This window comes from Sceloporus occidentalis, unplaced genomic scaffold (assembly GCF_023333645.1).
Source record: "Sceloporus occidentalis isolate IW3139 unplaced genomic scaffold, rSceOcc1.0.p SCAF_1, whole genome shotgun sequence".
Taxonomy (NCBI): Eukaryota; Metazoa; Chordata; class Lepidosauria; order Squamata; family Phrynosomatidae; genus Sceloporus; species Sceloporus occidentalis.
The window spans coordinates 248,015,477-248,037,517 of NW_028316981.1; the positions used below are offsets into that span (position 1 = coordinate 248,015,477).

A 22,041-nucleotide genomic window follows, 5' to 3' on the forward strand; every position below is an offset into this window, starting at 1 on the left:
AGGGGGGCACCTTTCCCTCCCCCAGCCGCCCGCCCTTTGTCCTAGTCTAGCTCCTTTGGGCCGCTTAGCCGACCCTTTCAGAGCGCTGGGCTCCGAAGAAGGAAGCGGCGGCTGCCAATCCAGAGCCCTGGCCCCGCCCCCTCCCGCTCTGCTGGCTGGAAACTGGATGCTCCAGGGAAGGATTGTCAGAAGGCGGCCAGAGGCAGAGGGCACTGCTCTTGCTGCTGTTCCTTAGGCTGTCTGGAGCAGCAATGGGGCTCTCGCTTCTCTCCAAAGCCCTGGGAAGGGCAGCACCTTAAGCCTTAAGCAGCAGAGTGGGACTCTTGGAGAGGGAAGAGGAGGAGGAGAGGTGCACAAAGGAAGGTGAGTCCCTCACTGGGGCAGAGGAGAGGACTTTTTGGGTGCATCTGCACTGGAAGGATAATCCGGTTTGATACCACTTTAACTGCCCATGGCTCCAGGCTGTGCAATCTGGGAATGGGAGTTCAGCAACAAAAGCCTAAACTCTTTTAAACAGACATGTATAGTTGGAATCTTTTTTGTTGTTATTGTTATAATATGTCAGATTAAATTGTAGTTAAAATAGTTTTATTATTTATTATTACTATTATTATATTTATTTATATCCCGCCCTTCTCCCAAGGTTGGGACTCAGGGCTGTTTACAACATTAAAAAAAGAAAAAAGAATAACACCACACAGTTAGTACAAAAATAGTATGTATTATTAAGGCGTAGAATTTAATAAATCATAAACAATTCAATAATAAATAAATAAATAATAAAATAAAAATAAATAATTTAATAAATAGAATTAAGTTACTACAATAATTAAAACAAATCCAGTGCCAAAAAAATCAAGTTGAAAACAGAATAAAAAATGCTTAAAATGTTCTTTGTAAGGAAAAGGCTCGCTTTTAGGATGTGGGCTATGATGAAAAAGCGTGATAAAATGTGCCAGAATCCCAGGAGATTCCCAACTTTTTTTGTGTTGGAAAAGAGCATGGTTGCCAATAATGTCCCTTTTCTGTGGCTGAAAGGGCATTATGAGAGGGAGGCTTCTCCAATATATCCTATATATGTATCTATAAGAGAAGCTGTACTATAATAAATATCCTGGGCAAGCATGGAATAAAGCCCTTCATTAAAGCAGCAAAAGGCACATGCAGCTGGACAGATGTGTAATGCAGACCATAGCTTCTAAATAAACCCTGAATCTCTCATTCAGCTGCTGCACATTAAAAGGGTGTCCATACAAATATAACACATGCCATGGCAACAATTGGGTGGTCAACAAACACAAACAAAAGCTGGGTCTAAATGACCAGTCCATCTTGGCTCCTCCTTGTCTCAAAATAATGACAACTCAGAATAGTCTTTCGTACAGAAAAACAGATAGCCTGGAATAATTTCTTCCATTTCTTTCCATAGCATGTTTTGACTTCTTTTTCTTCTTCTATTCCCAGTGGTGGACATCAAGCCTACCTGTGCGGTTTTTATGATTTCTCGTTCGCTGTCAGACCTATAAATACCATGTGCCTCTGGGTCCCCATGTGCTCCTTTCTTGGAGGAATCTAAATAAGGTGGATCTGGGTTTTTGATTTGTTTTTGGGTTGGGTTTCTCCTTCCTTTGTTTCTTCCAGATGAGGGGCTGTAATGGGTGCGAGACAGGAATGCCAAGTCTTGAACTTCTCCCTGGATGGTTGGTGGGGGATGTGCAATTGCATCCCAGTCTCTGTGTGTTTTCCCTTCTGTGCCAAGGCATACAAGCCTGAGTCTGCCTGTGTCCGTGAACTTTACGAGCCTTCAGTTCAACAGCAGTGCTTGGTGCAGATCCCCCACACGGCTGGCTGGTTTATAGCCCCCCAACAGTTTGCCACCGGCCCATCTGTTAAAACACACTCCAGACAAGAAAGAGCTTTCAGGCCTCTCCAATCCTGCATGCAGATAGCTAAAAGTCACACAAAGGTACATCACTGGCGTTATTTTTATTTCTTTCCCCCTAAAGGAACTTGTTTCTAAGTGAGTTTAAGGCTGCATCTGTAGTGCAGAAATGATCTGGTTTGACACCGCTTTAATTGCCCTGGCTCAATGCTGTGGAGTTCTTGGAACTGTAGTTAATTGTGTTTTAATCTATGTTGTACTTCACCTTGAGCCCACCACAAACTGTTCCCAGGATTCCATAGCACAGTGGCAGTTAAAGTGGTATCAAAATTCATTATTTCTGCACTGTGGATGCAGCCTTAAATGTCCCAAAGCAACAGGGGATTATTATGTAAGACAGGCGTAAGGCAGCCCCACATCCACCTCTGGGGTTCCCAGAATTCCACAGCATTGAGCCAGGGCAGTTAAAGCAGTGTCAAACTGGATTACTTCTACACTCTGGATGCAGCCTAAGATGCAGCCTTGGAAACATTGGATTGAAGCAACTGAATTGAGCCAGCATCCTGGCCAAATCGAGGCTTTTTGGGTCCATGCCAAATTGATTTTAATGATAGGCTTCCGTAAGTGATTGGTTTGTTTAGGCTATTTTTGAGGCTCTGAGGCAATTAAGAGTTCTCTAATTAATGGGAGGCTTACGCATCATCTTCTCCACCAAATCGGGGTCTGATTAATGAAATGCTGCTCAGAGTTTTCCCCAATCAAACTGTAAATCTGAAGTTGTACGGCTAAGTTGGGTTTACAGCAGGAGGGGTTTCGTGTGTGTGTGTTACAGAAGAATTAGAAACACAGGCACTTTGTCTTCTTGGCCTCAATTCAGCACTGCACTCTGGTACAATAGGACTTTTTCTTCCATGCAACCCTCAATAGTGTTCCTCTGAGTTTCCAGCCTCTAAAGCAGGGTTTGAGCCCATGCAGGATTGCTAGTGCAAGGAGGGTGAGATTGGCTGCCTGCTTGTTCCACTGAAGCATTGCTTCAGTGGAATGATATCTTGGATCTTCTTGAACACATTTACTGAAAAGTTTGGTAGATTACAGTAGAGCTTCCTCTTAAGTAAGTATGCCAAGATTTGCAGCCTGAGTGGGGAAACTCCCCAGTAAATGTGCTGAGTAAATGAGAAAACTAATATTTTTTTCTTACCTGCCTCTCTCCAAGGCTCGAGGTGGGATACAACATAGATTAAAATGCATAAAATCATTTAAAACATTGCAAAAACACTGTTAAAACACATAAGCACAGGATGCATTAAAATCATCCCATCATAAGTTAAACTATCTTAATTTAAAGTTCCCCGTTTAAAGTTGACCCGGTAGACCTGCTGGAAGAGATAGGTCTCTAATACTCTTTTAAATTGAGAGAGCATATTTAGATGTCCGATCTCTCCTGGCAGGTCATTCCACAGTTCCAGGGGTGGCTGATGCAGAAGTCCTCTGGGTGACAACTGTCAGTCTAGTCTTAACCAGTTGAAGTAAATATCCCCCAGAGGACCTGAGTGTACTGGAGGTGATCCCATAGATATCCTGGACCCAGACCATGTAGGGCTAAGTTAATGACCGAAGGTCAAGTTTTGCCCAAGACATTATGCTGCCCATTATGCTGTAGGGTAACATGGCTTCCCAGTTCTTGGACAGAAGCTGACTGGGCTGGTAGGAAATGCTTACTTGAAGCCTGGTGATGGAGGCTCAATGTCTCCTCTGCTCCATCACTTTCTGCGTTGGCCAGAAGGCTCCCAGGACAGCTGGCATAAGCAAATTTGTCCTCCAGCAAAGGGAAGGAGCTGAGGCATTCAGGACCACAGTTGACTGCAGCCAGTTATATGTTGCTACTGTTGCTTCCCAGGATCTTCTGCCAGAGGTAGTCACCTCTCTTTACTTAATGGTAAGGCCAGACCTACCAGTGGAATATGAGAAACTCAAATCATTCTAAATGAAACTGAGAAAATTCCACTCAATTTTCTGGTTGGGATGAAGGGGAGGGGAGTATTGTGTGTGATTGCTAGCTACAAAAGCAATAACCCTTATATTTACATTGATCAGGAGTGTGTAACTGAAAGGAGTTGGGACCATTTTTCACCCCTGCAATGCCCATAGATGCCACATGGATGTTCCTGAACCTGATGCCATGCTACGTCTGGTTTTGTTTTTGTCCAGATTTGCTACTTTTTGCTCAGTCAAGGATCCAAGACTGCTTACAAAGAATAAAATCAATTCAACCAAAAAACTACTAATTAATAATTATATAATGCTTACAAAAGTTAAAAATACAGTTGGCCCTTCTTATACACAAATTTTTAATACACAAATTCAAGCATCCACAGTTTGAAAATGTTCAGAAACAATCCATAGTGTGTGTGTGTGTGTGTGTGTGTGTGTGTCTATGGTGTTGTTGTTGGTGTGCCTTCAAGACATTTCTAACTTATGGCAATGCTAAGGGGAAGCTATCAAGGGGTTCATGGCAAGATTTGTTCAGAGGAGGTTTGCCATTGCCTTCTCCTGAGGCCGAGAGCATGTGACTTGCCCAAGATTACCCAGTAGGTATCATATCCAATTGGGAAATCGAAACCTGATCTCCAGAGTTGTAATCCAACAGTCAAACCACTATGCCACGCTATATATATATATACCTTTAACAATCTAATTAAAACATAAATTTTAAACTATTAAGAACACATGTGAAAAAAATCGTGGCTGGAATCCCATTAGGTCACTACACTAGTGTAAAAATTATGCTGTAGTTCTGATGAGTGACTAGAACTCCCTAGCAGAGAATTCCAAATACCTCACCAAGCAGAGACCCAAAGATTCAGTAGGATGGAAAGCGTTAAGTGGTATCAAGCCTCTATGCTGTTAAATACAGTGGACCCTTGTTGTCTGCTGGCGTTTGGTTCCAGGAACCCCCATGAAGAACAAAAATCCATGTATGCTCAAGTCCCATTAAATACAATGGCATAGCAAAATGGTGTTCCTCATATAAAATGGAAAAATCAAGGTTTGATACTTGAAACTTATACTTTTTTTGGATATTTTCAAACCATGGATGCTTGAATCCATGTATAAAAAATCGTTTATAAGGAGGGCCAACTGTATGGATAAATATCAGGAGGGCCAGGGACGTAGCCAAGGGGGGGGGGGTTCTTGGGGTCCGGAGCCCCCCTTCCGTTAGATAAAATGAATGGTGCGTGCTGCTGCGCCACCGCACCCAAGCCCCATTATAATGGTGGCACTTAGTCTGGACCCCCCCTCTTCCCAAAATCCTGGCTACGTCCCTGGGAGGGCTTCAAGGTTCTTCAAAGATTAACTTGAAATGACCCCAGACCTCCCTCCTTCTCCTAATTCGTGATTTCCATTTGATGCTTCTGAGTGATCTGTTGTCAAAAATGGGTGTGTTGACTGCTTCTCTATTATTATTATTATTATTATTATTATTATTAAAAAACTGTCCTTATAGTAAAACAGATGCAGTAATTTCATTTGCTGGAGGAAGAATCATTTCCCAGCTATTGCATTTACCTGTTTTAAGATATGGGAAACAGATCTGGAAGTGCATGCTGAGACACTGTAACTTGGTTAATTCCATTTCAGCTGTAAAACCTTCTGGGGAAAACTGCAGCATTTGAAGAAGCTCTGAGTATTCAAGGGTGGCATGTAACATGATGTGATGCAGACTTGATTCCTAGCTTATTTCTGTGCCATGTCCAAAGCAATTGCTCTGAAGTCAGGCTGAAATGCTTTATTTGGCTTTGGAACTATTTAGGAGCAGATGGAAGATGGTACTTTGTGACATTTATGTCCCAGTACAGGACCCTGAGATCTTGCTGTTGGCACTACCATAAGACACTTGGCTCAGGCAGTGAGTTTAGAACATCACAAAAATGGGTAATTTGTTAGCTACTTAATTTGTTCTAGTTATATTTTTACTGCCAGGATGAGAGATTTGGATTTTTTGCTTATTTTAACAATATAAATATAAAGGACTATTTTTCACAGGTAAATTGCACCTTGACATGGGTTGGTCAGGGGTGTGCCATTTATTATTCTACCAGCGTTAGGCTGGTAATGCTTATTTTTAGTGCAGTGTGTTTACATTAGCACACTGGACATTACAGTGAATGGATTAGAAGACTGTTTTTCAAAGTAGATTGCAAGATAGTCTATAGATACAAACCACACCTTCTTAAACAGGTGTTCTTAATTATTTTGTGCCATGGATCCATTTGTTAATCTGGCAAAGCCTGTGGACCCCTTCTCAAAATAGTGTTTCTAAGTGCATAACATGCCAAATTTCAGCTGCAGAGATTAATGGGGAGAAAAGGATGTACTTTTCCCCATACATGTTCACAGACACCCCCCCCCCCCCGAAATCTATCAATGGAGTACTTGGATCCCCGATTAAGAACTTATTCTAAGATCGGCTTGGAGGAAAAGGTGGTGGTGGGTCCATTTATCCTGCACTTTGAGAGCAAGATACCTTGTACCCACGTATCTAATTTCATTGGAACTTATTTTGAAATGGTTATTGAGAAGAGCTGTTGCAAAACTTTCCACTTTTGATTTTTAAACCTGAAAGTGATGTATTGCCAAAAACAAGGTTGATGTCAATTTAGCTCAGTTTCAGCAACAGTTCCTTTTTAACACCTGTCAGGACATAAACTATCATAATTAACCCAATCCTCAAGATGGCAATTCTTTGAATAACTAAACCTGATCTATATCTTGCAGCATTGTTTGATTCTCTGCTGAGCCCTAAATGCCTATTAGTAGGTGCTGATTCACACATACACATTTATAAAGAGCCATAATGGTGGATTAAAAGGCACTGCTGGCAAGAGCTTCCTATATCTTCCTCTGAAGAAATGAGAAATATGTCCTTCAGAAGCATGAGTACATATCCTTCTTAAATTATAAGTGTTTAATTTTGGGTGACTTTTGACAGCTAAGCTGCTGAATGTTTCAAAGTGTGACTGATGGCCTATCTTGATGAAGATCAGCTCTTTCATAAGTTGGTGCAATGGCCCATCTAAGCTAGTAATCAGAGCTTGGACATGCCTGTTTGGTCTGGGGGTTCTGAGAGCTGTAGCCCTAAAAGTAATTTTCCAAGCTTTGGTCTCAAATGTAGTACCTTTCCAGATATGGTCATTCCAGCCATGGCTGGCAGTGGTGTATTCATTCGATAACTGCTGTGCCAAGTCAGTGTAATAGCCATGGTTGTTATGACTGTTATATTTACATTCTGTTACATTACTGTGCTGTTGTTTATTTAGTATATTGAAGTGTTATTATAATACAATTGGTCCTTTGTATCTGCAGGGGTTCCGTTCTGCCTGCCCCTCTCCATGAATGGCAAAAAATGTGGGACTTCAAGTCCTGTTCTTCCTAATGATGGCATGCTGCATACACACCCACGCTCCCATGGATGAATACACACACTGCCATTGGGGAGAATGGGGTGGGGCCATCCACAGATGCTCCAATCCATGGATGGCAAGCCTGTGGTTGGAAAGAGATGACTGTATATTAATAATGCCTAAATAATGTGAAGTTATGAGATGAATTACTGAGTATGATGATGAATAATAAAAAATTAAAGCTGTCCCTAGTTAGCAACACTTTGCATCACAACCAGGGATGGCATCAGCTTTGTTACACCTTGGAGGAGGCAGAGAAGCCCTGTCTCTGTTCTTTGTATGATCTTGACACTTTCAGATAATACAAAGGCTACTCTAAACAAATTCAAGTCTCCAGGGCCAGAGGAACTATATCAAAGGGTGTTAAAAGAACTGGCAGAAGTAATCACAGAACCACTGGCAATAATTTCTGAGAATTACTGGAGAACAGGAGCCCTGCATAAGCTTTGTGAGCTTTTCCAGGGCTTGGCTGGCATGTTGGAGCTCTGCTGCTGTTGTTGCTGCTGCTGCTTTCTTTTGTCAGACAGGCTGGGGTTGGTTCTTCGAAAGAGTTCTCCACCTGTCTTGGATTGAGAGTCCTTCATAACTGGGGAGAAGGTTCCCTCTTTGCACCCTGTCACTTTGAGAGCAGCAACTGAGCAGCTGGTCACACAGCAAATGAGAAGCCTCTTGCCTGTGCCAGCCGTTGCTACAAGGCCTGCACAGGTGAGAGCCTTTTCTGTTGCTGCTCAGAGGCTGCTCAGTTGGTACTCTCAAGGCAACTGGATTAAAAAGGAGCTGAGAAGCCTGTTGGCCTTTGTCACAAGGCCAACACGAACAAGAAGCTTCTGGTCACTGCTCAACTGTCAACTCTGTTGCTGTTCCCTTTTCACCCAATCACCCTGGGAGCAGCAACCTAGCATCCAGTCAGCCAGCCTTCCTTTTGTTGTAAGGCTGGTGCAGGTGAGCGAGAGGAGCAGGTCTGGGCCACTGCCACTACTGTATTTACCTAGTGAGGTGGAGGCAGAGGCAATGGTGAGCTGGGTATGGTTGAGGCAGATGTCATTGGCTGGCTGGCTACAGCATGAACAATAGATCTGATATCAAGAAATAACAGTTGGGATGGGGGAGGGCTAGGATTCTCACTCAAGAGAAAAGGGGGCAGTGCCCCACCAAAATTTGGTGTCACTGGTCTATATCAAGGGGAGTAATAGTACCATTCTATTTTACTTTCATCAGATCTCACCTGGAATATTGTCTTTTTTCCTGGCCAACAAGGATGTGGACATGCTGGAGCGTGTTATTAGGAGGGTGACTAAAATGGTGAAAGGTCTGGAAACTATGCCCTATGAGGAGTGGCTTAGGAAGCTCTTTAGCTTAGAGAGGAGGAGGTTAAGAGGTGACATGATAGCTCTGTTTAAATATTTGAAGGTATGTCATATTGAGGATGGGGCAAGCTTTGTTACTGCTGCTTCAGAGACTAGGACATGGAGCAATGGATTCAAGCGATAGGAAAAGAGATTTTACCTAAACAATAGGAAGAACTTCATGACAGTAAGAGCTGTTTGACAGTTGAACATGCTGCCTTGCACGATGGTGGAGTCTCCTTGGAGGTTTTTAAAGAGAGGCTGGATGGTGATCTATCAGGAGTGCTTTGATTGTGCAGTCCTGCATGGGAGGGCTTTGAACTGCATGGCCCTTGTGGTCTCTTCCAATTCTGTGATTCTATCAGAAGTGCTCCAGAATGGAGATAAGCCAGGAATAGGAAACCTGTGCTCTCCAGATGTTGTTGGATTGCAGTTCCCATCATTCCTCATCATTGGCTATGCTACCTATCATTGATGGGAGTTGTAGGCAACAACATCTGGAGGGTCATTTGTTCCCTTGTGCCTGGATTAGGAGCATATATTCATACAGATTTTCCAGAGCAGGTGATAGAAGAAATATGATATTTAAATGATATGTATGGTTGTTGGGTCTACACCTTGTACTTTCTGCCTCTGAATTCTATGCCCCAAACCTGCCTGCCATCTCAGCACAACACTTCTCTGTCTGTCTTTCTTGCCAGTGGGAAGGTTTTCAGTGTTGTTAAGCTAAATAACTGATACAGGAATGAGATAGACAAAAACAGAATGATGCAATAAATAGGTCCATATTTTATTAATGGTTGCAACCAGTTGAAGCATAACATGAGTTGTTTCCATGCTACAGCTTTTCACACTGGGTGGCTCTGCCACACACATCATTTCTTGTCTCTGTTTTGTCTTGAAGCCTATTACTTAATTTTGCTTACACTGATGTAAGCCAAATACATTTGGCAAGGTTCTTGTGTAGTTTGTGCTCATCTTATCCTCATAATAAATAATGTCTTTCAAAACACTTGACATGACACCATCTTCTTGTATGTTCATTCCTTACTATGAAGTGGGTGTATACAAAGGAAAAAAACAGCTCTTCTGCAAAATAAAAAGTAAATATGTAGAAGAGGAGAAGTTTCACAGGTGACTTGAGATCAGTGCTACTCATAGTGCTGATCCCTGGACTGGTAATGATCCCTGAGACATTGGGTTACTGGTCTATGGTAAGTTTAGAATAGAAAGAAACAAAAAGAATAGAAAGAAAGTGTTGAAGCTAATGGGCAAAAATATGATTCCGGTCCCAGCATACTGGGAAAAATAATTGCTAATCTTCTACATGAGAGAGTGTGAAAATAGTTTTGAATGGTTGTATAGAAGCCTAAATACTCCAAAGGCACCAGATTCCATCTGATCTAGCAAGCTAAGCAGGGTCAGCCCTGGTTAGCACTTGAATGGGAGACAACCAGTGAGTAGCAGCTGCTGGAAGCTATATTTCAGAGGAAGGAACTGGCTAAACCACCTCTTGTGAAACTCAGGGGGTCTGCATACATTGACAATCAACATGAAGGCACACAAACACAAACACCCCTCAGTCATGATTTGTACCAAAACACCCTAACTTTATTATTGACCTACCTTTAAAAAAAATCTTGGCTGTATCGTGAAGCTGAGAGAGAGTTTGCCAAAGGCCACCTAGTGGGTTTATGACAAAGATGAATGATGGATAGCTGCCTTCAGAGCTTACGGTATATACTTGACTATAAATCGACCTCATGTATAAGTCGAGGGCAAATTTTGGGGCCAAAATTATGGCTTTTGCTATGACCCGTGGATAAGCCGAGGGTAAAATTTAGGGACACATAGCAAAGGATCCCAGACTATTGGCCAAGGTGTCTTGAGACTTGTGGGAACTGAAGTCCAAAACACCTTGAGGGCCAGAGTTTGGACATCACTGATCTAAAGGATGAAGCAAGGCAAAAATGTCAATGAACTTACAAAATTCCAGCAGACATAATTCTTTACGCTTGCTCTTAAGACTAGATGGATGAGAGAGTAAAAGGGGTCAGTGCTTCCCATATTATACTCTTGCTTTTCAACAGGAGATATTTCCTTCTTTTAAATAAGAGTTAAGATACTTTGACCCATGGATAAGTCGACTCAGTTTTTTTGGGGTCAATTTTTGACCTAAATTTCTAGACTTATACATTTACTATTCTCCATTATCTGAAGGCAGCACAGATGGATTTGACCAGTGCTGTTACACTTCTCTAAGCAAATAGAACTGGGCCTTTAGAGGAGAATGCTAGCTGCATGCTAGTTCTTCATGGGTGCTCTGGTGACAGCTGAGGCAGAAGCCATCAGCCTCATCTGTCATCTGACATAGAAATGATGTGGCTGTAATGCTGACCTTGAATAATCTTATGCCAAGTGAAGCATGTTCCAAGTGAGGGCACAGCAATGGATTCCCAAATCAATTCACTGGAAACCCATGGCTTTATGGCAGTGCTGCAAAGAACAGGGTCTCTCTAATCAAAGTTGAATAGTTTCACCATCTTTAACAAATACATTTAAACTTGCACCTTGGCTAATACTGACCTGTTTTTAAAAACTGCAGCTTCAGCAAGTAAAGTGCTAAATAAGTAGTGCACATTGTAATGTTATGCAGTGTTACTCTCAGAAATAAACAAGCTCAAGAATATGCAGCTGATATATGATAATATCTACTTAGACTTGGGCTGAATACAGACACACACACACACAAAATCTTACAAGTCAACATTCCATATAATTACATATGTATGTTTCAAAGCCATCTAATTGATTCGGAATTTAATTTGTTATTTGGTGATTTTAGCACTTTAACCTGATCAAATGTTTTTACATAGCAAAATTAATAACACAGCATCCTGATAAAGGATATATTGACAACCTCCTAGGTACCTTTGCCAGTACAGACAAGATATGTCTATGGTAAAGGTAAAGGTAGCCCTTGACATGAATATCTAGTCATAACTGACTGTAGGGGGCTCATTTCCATTACTAAGCCAAAGAGCCACTGTCCTAAGACTACTCCAGTGGTCATGTGGCTAGCATGACTGCACCAAATGCTATTACCTTCCCACCAAAGTGGTACCTATTTATCTAATTGCAATTTCGTGTTTTCAAATTGATAGGTTGGCATTTACTGGGTCTTGATTTTGGTATTTTTCAGGACAAATATTTATTCACAGTTTGTCATTCAAATACACAGACAGAGAAAATGTAATTTACTATTTGGAAATTAAAACAGAAATCTTAGCTAAAAGGGCTGTTTCCAGATGAAGGTGAAACAAGATGATTATTTCTTCTGACTTACTTCTAGCCAAAAGGTGGATGCAGGGAAGACTAGAGGGTGAGCCCTGGCATTACAGTGTCTAGGAAGGAAGAAGCTAGTTAGGTAAATAAAGGGATTGTCTGGAGAGTCCTTACAGGCTGCAGCAAGAAATCAATTAAGCCTTGCAAACTGTAGCAAATCTCTCCTTTAATAGATGAGCTGGATGGAGATTTGCTCACTGTCCCTTCTTCTTGACTGGAACTGAGGCCACCAAAAGTGAAGAATTGGCACCCCATCTAGAGGTAACCCACAAAAACTAGAGATTTGGGGCCAGGATCTGAAATCTGAGAACCCTATCCTGGGTACCTCTCAGGGACTATTAAGAAAAAAGATAGGCAAATAATGGCTGGTGTCCTAATTTTTGGAAATATAAACTCTCATTATTACTCAGAATTGTCTACATCTATAGACAAAACACACATTTACGCTTCACAAGTGCTATGTTAGAAATCTTGAAATTAAATGAGAACCTTATTTGTTCACCCATGTAAGGAATAAAAGCTGTGTCCAAAAGATTTTTGTTCACATTTCAGGATTATTATCATCATGTCCTTCTGCTTGCTTGAGTAATAACCACTATTCACTATACAGCCACCATTAACAGACAATCTCCTTTGTAGCTTGGGGAAGTAGTATTCTTTTACTAGACTTTTTTTGTCACTTGTAAATAATAATCAGCTTTCAAGTAATGTTTGGTAGATAAAATTTAAAAAACCTCAGATTAATAATTTCAACTGGCTCCCAGCTTGGACAATCAGGCCACTATTTCTGCTTTAGCCTGTACTGTTCAGATGTAAGAAATACAACTAGATAATGCATATGAGGTCCTTTGGACTCTTGAAAGCACTGTACATAATCTCTCTATTGGATGCAGGGTGACGTTAAGCCATCCTTCACCAAAGGAGGCCTTATGCTAATACAGTTATTAACATTTTTATAGTGGTTGAGTGTTGGTTGGGAGTGTTCCACAAACACTATCTATTTGTACTCCTTACAATAACACTGTAAGGAAACTAATTATTATCCCCCTTACTAAGATCTGAGAATAAGGCTAAGAGGAGAGCATCTTGTTAAATCTATCTTGTGGATTTATTGTGGTTAAGTACCTCTGAGCATTTTCAGGATTTGGTTCACCTCACTGGTTAAGTAACTCCTACCCATAACTTGGTGACCTGGGTTGAAGGTAGATTTCTGTGCATACATTGTGAATTCTTATTAAGATGGAACACAATTCTTTAGAACAGTGCTCAGAAATATAGAGCCAGTGTTGTGTAGTGTTTGAGTGTTGGACTAAGACTCTGGGAGACAAGGGGCCCAGACAGACAGGCCAAAATAAAGCTGATTCGGGACTCTGGAGTTATGCGTTTTAAATGACACATGCATCTTAAGAGGCCTGAAGTTGTGCCAAAGCTGCGCTCCAGTCCTTAGGGCTGGAGCATGGCATTGGCATGGTGTCTGACCTCTTAGGACGCATGCATCATTTAAAGAGCATACCTCCAAAGAGACCTGAAGCAGCTTTATTTTGGCCTGTCTGTTCATGCCCAAGAATTCAAATCCCTGCTCAGTCATGGAAACACCATGGGTAACCTTGAGCAAGTCAAATTCTCTCAACCTTAGAGGAAGGCAATGAGACATTATCTTTGAAGAAATCCTGCTGAGAAAACCTTGTGATAGGGTCATCATAAGTAAAAGTCAATTTGAAAGGCTTGTATAAAAGAATACAAAGATAATGTGAAAACATGTCTAGTGGCTTAAAGGTAAAGAGGAAACACTATCATAAGTGGGCCATGGAAGGACAGATGGGAAAAAATGACATCTCTTGGGAAACAAGGTGTAAAGGTTCTGCCATAATTATAATTTCTACCAAACTCTGGGGCATTTAAAAAAACATTTTGAAAAGAAAATTAATATGCCCTTAAAAAGGCAATTTTGTGTCTTAGTATTAATTATATTAGCTATCCTGTTCAAGTTTTAAAATACACAATTTCATATAATTGTGTTTATTGATCCTAGAGATTTTTGTTTTCTCATATCACTCAAATCTCCTCTTGGGAGAATTGATGTTTGCTATTTTGTATAGCAACAGCAACAGGAGACCTTGAGCAATAAGCAAATCATTTTCATTATATTTTAAAGCTAAGAAGATAGCCAAAAGATGAAGCAGGGATGTGTTTATCTTATGGTAAAGCAGGCCTTTCTCCCATTATTTCCTACGAAGTCCATCCAGTGGATAACTGAAAGACCAACTTGTCTTGCATATATGAGGCTCTCTTGCCTCCTGTCTTCCACTAGTTTGCCTTTCTAGTAAATTGCTGTGTCCCCAGTGAGATGTCATTTTTCATTCAAGTATTGAAAAGGTTTAGATCCTGCATCCTCCAGACCCCTGTTTATATATGCTGCTTTAGACATGAAAATTGTTATGTGCCTTCAAGTGATTTCCAACTTCTAACAATCACAAGGTGAACCTGTCATGGGATTTTCTTGGTGATGTTTGTTCAGAGTGGGTTTATCTTTGCCTTCCTTTGAGGCTGAGAGAGTGTGATTTGCCCAAGGTCATCAAGTGGATTTCCATGGCTGAACAGGGATTCAAATCCTGGTCTCCAAAATTGTGCTCCAGTGCTCAAGCCACTACACCATGCTGGCTCCAGACATGCAAAGGGTTCATCTGAATTCTATTCTGCCTTTCACTGAAGGGGGTATGTGCACAAGAGTATTTTCTTAGCCAAAACCGTCTTCTTGGCTGCTATTGAAACTACTTGAATTTAAAAGGAATGGAAATTTAATTTGGAAGCTGGAAGAAAAGTTTTTCCAAAATAGTAAGCAAATGGCAAAGATCACTATAGTTATACAGGATTAACAATCCGTTATATAAATGTCCTGTACTAATCTTAGCAAACAGCCGGGTCCCAGGCTAAGGGAACAGTTTCCATTTCCTGTTACATTACAACTGTTTCCTTCCCATTTCTTAACTCAAAGTCAAGAAATATTGGAGAATTAGTGCATGGTGAATCAAGTGTTGGGCAACAATTAAGCAAAGGAAATACAACTACAATAAAATGTATAAACGATTAGAGAAAATATGTGACTTTATAATCATATCTTGTGTTGGAATTGCTCAGAAATGCTGTTTGAGCTTTCATTCATATAAGTAAGAACCAAGTTGGGGGAGAAGGCAGGATCCTACCCCTGGATCATGACAACCTCCATATATGCACTGGGATATGGCTAGGAACATGTGGCATACCAGATTCCATTAGATTCCAGTTCCCATCAACCAATTCAGGCCATATTGAAGGATCTGAACATCATCTGAAAGGCCACAGGTTTCTGACCAGCATTAGGGAAGCATCTGTAGAGGACAGCCTGATGAACCTGTGTAGGCTCTCCCAACTATGTGTAACCCTGTTTCTATGTAATGGGTGTGTTGCAATTCATGTACACCTGGCTGCCTTCTATAAACTTTTTTCCTACCAGTGCATGGATGGGATGTGGGGTAGGGGAGCTACAAGTGTGATATCAGTGGATGCAGTTTTGCTTTCCGTCCCACCCATTTCCCCCTCTACAGCAGCGTTCCTGAGGTGGGCAATATTGTCATATGCTCTGTCCATTGCAGTGTTCATGTACAACCTCCTGCCTCTGGGTTTTGGGGTCATTAATTTCTGAAAGGGTAGACCTGTACATGCATCCTTTTGTGCCTTTGCACCTGGCGCAGAAAGAGAATTTACTGATATTTCATGGGAATGTCATATGCATGTTGGATTTCTATGTTCATGGTGCATTGTTGACTCAGAGTACTATTATTATTATTATTACCCTTTTTACCTTTTATATTAGGTTCTGTTAATGAGATCTGTGCTATAAAGTGTATACCAGAATTTGCAAAGCTATATAGGCAGTGCCTCAGGGAAGAGAGTGTCATTGACAGAGCAGCTCAGAATGTCTTCCCATTAAGAGTTATGCCTTGAGGAACAGAGTCTTTGTCAGTGACCCTTTCAGGAAAAGCTGTCTCCAGAACTACAGTTGGGATTGAAGAAGCAATTGGATAGTGGGGAGAGAAAAGGAATTGGTGTGTCACCTGTTTTCCATTTCATTATTTCCCTGATCCAAATTGTACCTATTGTGTGGATAGCATCTATGGAAAAGCCATGAGGCTCCTACATGATTTGGGTGTGAATAGAGAGGCTGTAGAGGAGAAAGAAATAATTGCTTTCTGACCTCAAGACTTTCCCCCAGTGACAGAAAAACTCTTTATAGAAGAAACATATTAAATTTATGCATTAAGTTGTTGTTGTTAACTGCCCTTGAGTCTACTTAGATTCAGAGCAACCCTATGGATGAGACCTCTCTGAGACCTCAGCCTCCCAGGCCTGTGTCCTCCCTGATTGAATCTGGCATATGGATTTCCCCTCTTTCTACTGCCTTCCACTTTTCCTGACATCATTGCCTTTTCTAATGATTCATTTTTCCTCGTGATGTTACTAAAGTACGACAGCCTCAGTTTAGTCATCCTGGCTTGTAGGGATATTTCAGGCTTGATCTGTTCTAGCACTCATTTGTCTTCTTGGCCTTCCACAGTATTCTCAGTACTTTTCTCCAGTATTAAGTCTTAAATTTCTTTGTTTTCTTCCTGTTGGCTTATGTCTTTACACATTATGATCCTGTCCATTTCTTTCATAGCTGCCCTTCCCAGACTTAGGCCTGCCATAGACTGGCACCTTGCGCCAACCTGGGCTGATTTTACGGCTTGGGAGAGCAGAGCTTCCACACGCTTCCGAGCCCTACCACGCGCTGTGGGCGCCATCATGGCTCACCTCCATCCACATGGGGACTGCCATGATGATGTACGTGTTGATGCAGCATCCAGACAGCACCACATGGACTTCATCAGCACGTGCAAGGGGACCAATAGCACCTCATGTGCACCCTAAAAAGAACCCGCCAGGAGCGGGTTCTTTTTGGGGCTCCTGGAACCATTTGGTTGCTGCGGCCTTCGTTGGGGGCAGAAAGGGGCAGCATCTCTCCACCCCTTTCTTCCCGTCTCTTGAGCCCTATAGTCCTCTTTGGATTTATTGACTACAGTCCCTGTTCTGATCAATATCTGAACCAAGATATGGGAACTCTTTAACTGTTTCAATTATCTTGTTGTCTGGGATGAATTCTTGTAGATTTTCCATGGTCGTTATTTTTGGGTTTTTTTTTAATGTGCAGCATTCATCCAATCTTGGCACTTTCCTCCTTGACCTTCTGCAGTAATTGTTCCAAGTCTTTTTTTAAGCTAGTAGTACTATGTCATTGCATATCTGAGGTTGTTAATGTTCCTTCCTCCTATCTTCACTCCTGCTGCCTCTGAGTATAAGTCTGCTCTAATACAATATTTTCTGCATACAGATTGAATAAATAGGGTGATAGTATGCAGCCTTGTCTGATCCCTTTGCCAATTGGGAACTAATAATAATAATAATAATAATAATAATTGTTATTTATATTTCCTGCCTCTCCCTGTGGATCAAGGTGGGGTTACATCAATAAAATAGTAAAATGCAAGTATAAAAATACAGATAATAAAATACTAACAATATAATTTTTAATTAAAACATCATCTGAACAATCACAAACATCCAAAAATTTATCGTTATAATCAGAGTAGAGCGTTTTATCGTAAAATCTCCTATAAGAGGTCAGGTGGGTAAGCCCACCAGAAGAGATCCATCTTAAGAGCCTTCTTAAAAGCATCTAAGGTGGTAATAAGATGGATCTCTTCCAATAAGCTATTCCACAATTTGGAGGCTGCGGCCATAAATGATCTATGAGAAGTTGTTGTTAGCCTGAACTTACAGTGTTCTAATAAATTCTTCCCTGATATTCTGAGAGTGCAGGGCGGATCGTGTAGGGAGAGGCGTTCCTTCAAGTAACTTGGGCCCAAGCCATGTAGGGCTTTAAGGGTAATAACCAACACTTTGTATTGTCCACCTCAGTTTTCTCTGGATTCAACTTGAGTTTGCTTTCCCTCATCCAGCCCATTACCGACTTAAGGCAGGCACCCAGAGGAGAGATGCCATCCTTAGTCACTGCAACTGCAGCAGTCGGAGACATAGAGAAATAGATTTGGGTGTCATCAGTGTACTGATAACACCGCGCCCCCTGTCTCTGGATGATCTCTCTCAGTGGCTTCATGTAAATGTTAAACAGCATTGGGGACAGAACTGCACCTTGAGGGACACCCGATTTGAGCTCCCTCTTGGACAAATAACTGTCCTCAAGCGACAGCATCTGGAATCTTCCTGAGAGGTAGGACCTGAGTCACTGCAAAGCAGTACCTCTGATACCTAACTCCCTCAAGCGTTCCAGAAGGATACCATGGTAAATGGTATCGTAGGCCACTGAGATGTCCAAGAACATCAACAGGGTCACACTTTCCCTGTTGATGCCCAGACGGACAAAGGCGACCATGGCTGTCGTATCCCATCCTAAATCTGGTTTGAAATGGGTCCAGATAATCAGCTTCATCCAAGACAACCTGGAGCTGGAAGGCAACTGCCCTCTCTATCACCTTGCCCAAAAATGGTAATAGAAAGACCGGTCTATAATTGGTCCTCACAATTCTGTTCTGATGGCAGCTTCATGTCCTGAGTACAGATTACGCATCAGGACAATTGGTTATTGTCCCATTCACAGACCATGAAAAGCTATGGTTTGCACTAAGAGATATGGGAGTGGCACAAAATCTGAAAGTCCTGATGCATAACATGTACTCAGGACAAGAGGCTGCTATCAGACCAGAATGAGGAGAAATAGAATGGTTCCCAGTCAGCAAAGTGGTCAGGCAAGGCTGCATACCATCACCCTATCTATACAACCTGTATGCAGAAAACTTTGTACGTAGAGCAGGCTTAGACCCAGAGGCAGGAGGAGTAAAGACAGGAGGAAGAAATGTTTGCTAAGATACGCAAACGACACAAAGCTATTAACAAAAACAAATGAAGACCTGGAACAATTACTGAAGAAGGTCAAGGAGGAAAGTGCCAAGGTTGGATTAATACTGAACTTTGAAAAAATGACCAGATAATATGTGGAAGAATTAACCCTAGACAACTAGACAATTGAAATAGTCAAGTAGTTCCCATACCTTGGTTCAAATACTGATCAGAATGGAGACTGTAGTCAAGAAATCAGAAGAAGACTAGGACTGGGAAGGGCAGCTATGAAAGAACTGGACAAGATCATAAAATGTAAAGACATAACTCTGAACATTAAAGTGAGGATAATCCAAGCCATTGTATTCCCCATCGCCATGTGCAGATGTGAGAGCTAGGCAGTGAAAAAAGCTGACAGGAAGAAAGGAAACATTTGAGATTTGGTGCTGGGAAAACATCCTGAGAATCCCATGGACAACCAAGACAAAGAAATGTGTTCTAAAACTGATCAAGCTTGAACTATCTGTGCAAGCCAGGATGACTAAACTGAGGGTGTCATACTTTGGCAACATCATGAGGAAAAATGAGTTATTAGAAAAGACAATGGTGCTAGGAGAGGTGGAAGGCAATAGAAAGAGAGGAAGACCACATGCCAGATGGTTAGACTCAATTAGGGAAGATATGGGCCTGGGCCTGCAGAACCTTAGCAGAGAGGTTGAGGTCAGGGGGACTTGGAGATGTCTCATCCACAGGACCGCCATGAGTCAAAGCTAACTTGAGGGCAGTTAACAACAAGAGCAACAACAACAGCGTGTAGCACTTTCCATTCACAAATAACGAGGAGGTGGAGATATCTTACATATCATCTTCAGTTTGGAATTTGGAAATAATATCTATTGGGGAAGACAACATGTGTTCCAGAGATAGACTAAAACAAACACACACGCCCCATTCATGCTAAGGTCCAAGTTTGTTCTCAAACAAATACACTCTAGCAGATGTTATACAACCAATGCAGTCTTGTACTATTTGAGATCTGTGTTGTCAACTGCAAATAAACTAATTTTCATATGGTCAGTAAGCTTTATCCTAAGACTATGATCGTTGGACAGTGAGAGTTGGAAGTTACTGGGGGAATCTTAAATTTGACTTACTTGAGCTTTGGCCTATAACTTCCAGAAACTCCCAGGTAACACTGTGCATTTTAGCTCCCAGGGATTTTAGAAGTGCAAGTCATTTTCTCCACAAGTCTGTGAAAAACAAAATGAAAAATTTAATGCAATGATACTGCTATTGAGATAATTGTTGCATGGTATAACAGTTTGAGTGTTGGGCTTGGATTCTAGGAGATCAGGGTTGAATCACTGCTCAGCTACAGATGACCATCGGCAAATGACTACTCACTTTCAAAGAGAAAAGCAATAGGAAACCTCATCTGAATAAATTTTGCCAAGAAAAAACTATGATAGAGTGGTCTGAGTTCAAAGTCAACTTACTATAACAACCAGGATAACTGGCCTACTCATCATTTTGTTAAAATAATGAGAACCTCTGTTTAAACAGTTAAAGCTGTGCTGAATTCAGTAGAAATAAGCCACTTATGTAAAATCTCTGCTGCAAATACTCCCACATAAATAACAGTTGATGGTAAATCAAGTTTATTCTGGGGACACATCATGGTTGTACTCTAGTTAACACCAAATACTTTTAGAGTGAAGAATTCTGGATTTCTGGCATTGAAGCAGTTTCATAGAATAAAATCAAGAACCATTTTTGATGAGACCTGACTGCTGTCTATATATGTCCCATTGTAAACTTAACTGTATTATATGAAATGGAGAAAGCTACCCCCCCAAAAAAAAAAGAAAGAAAAGAAAAGAAAAGAAAAAAGAAAAGAAAAGAAATTGTAACTAGTAAAGTACAGATTTAGGGGACATATCTGTTAGACATGTGCATTAATCTTCACTTGCTAACTCCTCTGGATGGTGAAAGAGCATGAGTTCATGGAAAATGTATATTAGAAGCCTTATTGAAAAATAGAGTGTTGAATGGGCACACATACATGCATAGCTGGAATATTTCTCAAGTAATCTGAGCAATGCTCCTTGGGTAAAACCAGAGACGGGCATGTGTTTCTCCCCCCCCCCCCCCAATGCACACTACATTTTGAAAGCTTTCTTCTGATTCACAAAAACAGCTGCCTTGGAGTTGAAATGGCACCAGCCTTTAAAAAAAACATTTTAACTAGGTAAGCACCAAACCATTTCCATCTGTGTTTGTTCATTTGGTAACATTGAGTGTTGGAAATGATGTTCAGTCACTATTTTAAAAAAGGAGGCAAGTTCCAGTGAATGTCCAGGGTTGCACCTGGCTGTATTTAAATAGGACTGTTCAATGCAATACAACAGTCACTTGTAGTGCCATTAATGAAAAAAAGATTTTAAATGTGTATTTAAAACATGTTCATAGTGAGAGTTAAGAAATTCCTAACTACATTTTATGGTGGGAAGCTGAAAGTGCATTTAAAAATCCTGGTGATTTAAAATAGAGAGGGCCTTTGTTGTATTTCCTTTTCTAAATCTAATAAACATTCTTCCCCTGCTTTTGTTTCCTCATTATGTTTCAGGTCTTGATTCACCCATCACACTCAAGTAAGGCATGCCTGAGCTTCGCTCCTCCCCATCATTGCTGATCTAAAGCCAAGGAGCAGCAATGTCAGAAGACTTCAGAGGTATGCTCTTCATAAGACATATCGTGTAGACTTTTTCAAAAGACGAGGTGAAAACAAAGTGTGTGGCACTTTCCCACTCCCGGCCTTGGTACCAGGGGTGGGAATTGTGCAGGCTGCATGTGGTCCCCTCAGAACTCCCTCATTGCTGAAAAAGGTTTGGTGGAAAATATGAAGAATTATGCTCTAGAAACCTCAGATTTTCCGTTTCATTGTAATTTAGGAGAGGGTGACTTTTGGGAGCCTGAAATAGCCTCATCCACTAAACTAGAAGTGACCATGAAGTTCTTTCACCACTGCCTGGTGAAAAATGGGGTGAGCACAGTCCCTGGACCCTCCACAGTT

At 41.3% G+C, this 22,041-nt stretch overlaps 1 protein-coding gene across 5 annotated transcripts in view; it reads left to right on the plus strand.

Annotated features, from left to right (window-relative positions):
* The first annotated feature begins 226 nt into the window (after positions 1–226).
* Positions 227–22,041, plus strand: part of MARCHF3 (membrane associated ring-CH-type finger 3) — a 200,780-nt gene continuing 178,965 nt past the window's right edge. For 4 of the 5 annotated variants that reach the window (XM_089491409.1, XM_089491401.1, XM_089491386.1 and 1 more), the window contains exons 1-2: positions 227–363; positions 21,595–21,699. The gene's annotated coding sequence lies outside the window, so the exon portion shown is untranslated. Of the gene's footprint in view, positions 364–1,464; positions 1,582–21,594; positions 21,700–22,041 lie in introns of all 5 variants that reach the window. The other variant, XM_089491394.1, reaches the window with a different exon arrangement.